Genomic DNA, 6,000 nt, shown 5'->3' with positions numbered 1-6,000 from the left:
CCATTCTCGATTGCCGATCCTCGGCCATTCTCGATTGCAGATCCTTGGCCATTCTCGATTGCCGATCCTCGGCCGCTATGAACATGTATATGTTCTTCCGCCCCAAAGCTCCACCGCGTACACCACCACATACACATATAAATATCCACCTCAATTGCTGATTCTTGCACTTTCTCTTTCTTTCCTTCTCTAGCGTTTTTATCTTTGTTATATAAGACCTATCAATATTATACCGATCTAATCGGCGTAGGCCTCTTACACTTACACATGAATCAGATCACAGAAGAAAAAGAAATTCAGAGTTAAATTTAACTGTTTATACTAGTTCAATCATGAAGATTACAGAGGATAAACTATCTGAAACATTCACAGATATGTGAAATCAAGTCATCTTGATCTCTGAGAATACTCAGAGATCAGATGAGATTAGTTTCAATAGATTATTCACTATAGTAATCTAAGCAGATGAAGAGAGACAGTATAATATATGAGACAGAATCACTAAAGATGAAAGCTGCTGAACCTAGTCACTGAATACTATATTATATAGAGATTGTGTAAGAGTAGTGACTAGCAGATAAAGAAAAAGTATAAGAAAAGAAAAGAAATAATGAATTGATTATTAACTGTAAGAGTCAGCTGTAAAAGATAAATGTTATTATATATATCTTATTCATTTTTATATATCACATGTTTAATCTATTTTCAACACCACATTATCTGAAAAACATCAAGAATAAAGAAAATCTCAAAACTCAAGATCTGTAAGAAATTTGAGAGCTGTAAGTCACTCTTATAATAACACTGTGTATGTCTCTGATTTCTCTACTGCTCTGTATATAATATTAATGTCACTTATCACAAGATTGACTGAAATGTCAATATAGAAATAAATATGCATATATGTAGAAAAATTGAAGAAGAGCACAGAATCTGCAGAATCAGAAGTCAGAGCAGAGAGAGTGAAGATAGAAGAAATGAAAGAAGAAGATACAGAATCAGATAAATGATAATAAGAGTCACTCAGAGTTGAATACTTATAATCTGATATATGCATAATCTTCTCTGCAGAGAAGAAAGAGAAAGCAATGAAAGAAGCTTAAGAGTAGAAGAGAGTAGTCTTAACAGTATTATTATTTTTAATTAGAATAGTCTCTGACATCAGAGTAACTAAGAATTATTATTAGTATATGAAAATTGTAAAATCAGAGATGAAAACAGTTACTGAATGAACACTCACTGATCTTAGAGTTGTATGTATAATTACAACATGCATGAGACTTCTCAGAAAGAGAGAGAGAGATATAAGAGAATACAGAAAGTAGAATATAGTATATAAACAGCTCATTCTCATAATAATATCTTAGACAAGACATATAAGTCTCACATCTGTGAGTGTAAAAGAGTATGATATCTGCATTTCTGTTTCTGAAAACATGAATATCTTTTGTCTGCATTATAAAGTCAGATAACAGATATCAGAGAATAGACTGATACAGATCTATTATTCTGAAGAAATTTATCAGAGTGAATATCTCTGTAATATTGAACTTTATAATTGTAAAAAGTTTCTTAATATCTATGAATATTATAACTTTGTGCACAGTAAAACTTATAATAATTTTCTCTAAGAACAGAAAAATCAGTATTAGAAAGAAAAGATAAAAAAGAAAAAGACTTACAATTTCAACACTGTTAAGAAGAAGAGTGATTCTCTGATATGAATAAATGATTATCTCATTATAAATATTTAAAATAAATATAATAATCAGTGTCTGTAACTGAGCTTCAGATAGTTATATTATATACAGTCTTTATATAATAAATTATTCTAGAAGTCAGTAAGAAAGATGAGAGTGTATATACTGATAAATATAATTCATTAAGTCTATACAACATCTTCTTGAAACAGAGAGAGCTGATAATAAAAGCAGAGACAGTAAAATCAGAAGTAGTAAGAGTGAGAATTACAGAAACAGAGATAGCAGAAGCAGGAGAATCAGACATAGAAACAAGTGTAGAAGATTGAGAGAGAGTAGTAGAGAAAGAAACAGAGAAGAAAGCAGCAGAAAAAGAAGTGATAGAAAAGATAAGAGAGAATATGAAAGATCTGATCATATATAATACAGACAATTTCTTCATTATTACATTCTTCAAGTTCTTAATCAATGATTTAACATTGAGTTCACTATTATCAGTGAATACAGATCTGTTAATATATGAAGATTCTATATAAATAAAAATAAACATATCAGCATCTGTGTTTATGTAAAATTGTGTCAGAAAATACAATCAGAAACCTGCTGAGAAGAAAAACAGTTAAGACTCTTAAGAGTGTATAAAAAGATAAAGAAGATATATCATTTATAATAATATATTCTAATAATTATTAGAAGATAAATAAGTTCTGATTATATTTCACAATACATTATACTTACTACTAATAAACTGCCTGATATGAGTACTACAATGATACTTGTTATATGAACAGAGAGTCATTGTCAGAAATGTGTATAATATAATAGATAAACAGATAGAAAGAGTTGAATAAAAGAAGAAGTAGAAATCTGAGATGATAATAGCATTCAATGATGATGATGATGATAAAGATAGTTGAAGAATGAGAAAAGTTAGTGAATAAGTAATGTAATATAGTGAAAGCTTCTTTGTAAGAGTGTATGTAAAACACTAGCTGAATCAGAGATAGATTACATAATTATGAAACACTAGTAATAAGCTAATCTGTATGAAGCTAGAATGTACAACATGATTATATGAGCATGACTGAATCTGATGAGAAAGAATGTGATTCAGAAGAATGTACAATCATTGAATAATAACATAGCCACTTTCAAACTTGCTTATGAGTGTAAAGAGGCCATAGCGGCCACTAATTAATTTAGCGTACAATATATAAGAAGCCGGCGTACGCCTGTAATCATACGCTGGCTCAAGCAACTGTTGAATCACACTCACTTATATAGCTTCTCAAACAACTATCTCTATATAACATCACTGACTAGTTATTACTTCAGTTCTGTCATATTACAGCTGTAGATAATTATAATTTACTCAGATCTTATATCTTTATCTTTATAAGATATAAATTATTTATCAAGTTATATAAGACTCATCTCTCTGATTTCTTCAATGTATAAGTTCTCAGAGAATGTTATTTAAGTATTTTATAGAGCTTAAATCATCTAAATTAAAACTTCTCAGAACTCTCATTGTGTATAAGAACTCATATTTTTATCTTAAGACTTGATTTCTTAACTAGTAAGTCTCATATTCTTTTTAATTGAATTACTCAGTTTAGAAGTAACTTATTAGCTTTTACACATATGTGACTGATCTCTTTCAATCTTGATTCTGTGTCTGTAACTATTGTATTTACAACTATTATTTCTACTGTATCTGTAACTACTGTTCTCTTTCTCATCTTTTCTGAAGCATTCTTCAGAATGTGTGAATGCAATTCATACAATAGATAGAATAATGAACACTTGAAGACTGTATACTGCTGAATTCACATGACTAATAGTGTCTGATCAAGATATTTATCTTATAATCTCATAGACTTACTCACTAGATATTTTATCAGTATATTACTTAAGATTTTATTCAAGTGTTTTATCTTTCTATTCATCTGTGAATAATATGACATTGTTCAATAATGTCTTATCTATAACTGACTTATAAAATGTCTCATTACTTCTTCTATAAGATTCATATTATTATCAGTTAGAATCTCACATAACATTTCATAGTTAATATAGATCTTATTATATAGAAACTTCATCATCATCTTCTCTATTATCTCTGAAACTGCTTTTATAACTGATCAGTCAGTAGCATAATCAATAGCAGTGATTATTCATCAATTTTCATTTGATATTTACAGTAATATATCTATGAGATTCATCTTTCATTATTTAAATAGTTGTATTATACACTTTATCTGATATTATACTTTCTTATATTCTAATTCTTTCTTAGATTCTTTCATAACCTGATAATTCAGATACTTATAAGTGTATATCTGAATATTCTCAGTCATGCTTGATCAGTATACTCTTGAGTTAAGTATACTTATAAGTTCAGAGCTTTCTAAGTGACTGAATTTCTTATGCATGTAAGTTATTAAGTCATGTTTAAATGAATATTCTAGATAGAGAGCTTCTGCATATTCTAGATTATAATAAAGTATAACATCATTTTTCAATTTTCTCAGCTTGAAGTTCAGAAGAATTTCTTCTATCACTTTTATAAAATACTTATTATTTGATATCTTATCATTCTTCAAGTGAGAGATTATTATATTCACTTATTCTGATTTCTTATATTCTCTTATTATATTTAATACAAACTTCTCTTATATCTGATTTATAGAATTCTCACTTATGAAATCAGATCTGTAACTGATTATATCAGATATCACAGTATTTAACTTCTTTCAGTATTTAATATTAAGATTATACACTTAAAACTCTGAGATTCAATATACTAAGTGTTTGAAAGATTTCATTATTAATTATAGATAGATAAGACTTTCATAATCTGTAATTATCATTATTATATACTCATTATTAATATATCTATTTTATAATATCAGTATATGCTTAATCACTAGTAATTTCTTTTTATATACTGAGTAATTGAGCTTAATATCTGATAGTTTTCTATCATTGTACACTATCAGATATAGCTTGCTATTCTTACTCATTTATAAAAGAGTATCTCTGATAGCTCATTTAAATATATCTGTCTTAATATAGAAAGATTTATCACAATCTGATTGAATAAGTACTAAGAATGTTATTATACATTCTCTCAGTGTAAGAAAAGCCTTCTTATACACAGTATTTTAGATAATTAACTGAAACTTCTTCTTTCACAGATTAGTATCTATTTCTCTTAAGAGATCTGAGAGTGATATAGATATTTATACAAAATTCTTGATAAATCTGCAGTAATATAAGACTAACTTAAGAAACTGTTATATAGAATATATATTTCTCAGCTGTGATTAATTTACTATGATATTCAATTTCTCTGAAAAGAAGTATATACAGTCATCACTTACTATATGTTCTATGAACTTTAACTCTTTCATTTTAAACACATACTTTATTAATTTAATATAGAGCTTATTAGACTGGCCGCTGAGACCATGAATTTCACATTTGGTTTCATTTGATCTGGTCTCATACATTTCTTGGCGTGAATTCCGCTGGGACTGGCTATCAAAAAAACATGTAAAGTGACTATATATCAGATCTTAAAATGAAACCATGACTTGAAAAAAATGAGAAAGTGGTCTCATTTAGTCTCATTTAGTCTCATTCTTGGCATAAAGTTACTATTTTTAGACATTTTAAGGTTTTTTTTAGACTATTTTTAATTTTTTAAAAAGTAACACTTTTTGATAACACTCAAATGAGATTTAAAGTCATTTAAAGCAATAAAAATAATTTAAATTGAGAAGTGGAAATCATGGTCTCATTTGGAAAATGTGACAAGAGTAGACAGTAAGTCTCACTGGGACAGTATGAGACTACTGCCCCGGTGGCCGAATGGTTAATGCGGCCACCCGGTAGCACCTTGGCGTGGGAAACCAAGGCGCGTGGGTTCGAAACCCGCAGGGGATACATTAAATCCGGAACTCAAGCACCTCAGGTTTCTAATAAATACAGAGGTGTACAAATCGCTTCAATGAATTGCTCTATGTTCCTGAGCTGGGAAGTTATTATCGCATGTATCTAATTGTCACTCCTTTGTATTTTCCTATGTTCTTGTTATCTTGGCGTGGTCTCAACACCTGTATTTCCTCCTGTATAACCAACACTTGACCTGTATTTAACATCACGCAAGGACTCATCATAAGCTCCGCTTGCATATGAGTATAATGGAAGAATAATAATAATAATAATAAGTATGGAACTACTATCTAATGTTAAAATCATGTAATGGGATCAGTCGAATTGGTAATGAAACTAT

At 28.9% G+C, this 6,000-nt stretch overlaps 1 pseudogene across 1 annotated transcript; it reads left to right on the top strand.

Annotated features, from left to right (window-relative positions):
* The first annotated feature begins 5,562 nt into the window (after window positions 1-5,562).
* On the top strand, window positions 5,563-5,651 carry BDBG_17586 (annotated as a pseudogene). The gene has a single exon. The product of its transcript is annotated as a tRNA-OTHER (tRNA).
* Window positions 5,652-6,000: the final 349 nt, after the last annotated feature.

The sequence above is a fragment of the Blastomyces gilchristii genome (assembly GCF_000003855.2).
Source record: "Blastomyces gilchristii SLH14081 genomic scaffold supercont1.18, whole genome shotgun sequence".
NCBI lineage: Eukaryota > Fungi > Ascomycota > Eurotiomycetes > Onygenales > Ajellomycetaceae > Blastomyces > Blastomyces gilchristii.
The sequence above is the reverse complement of the archived record's forward strand: the minus strand, read 5'-3'. Positions and strand labels throughout refer to the sequence as shown.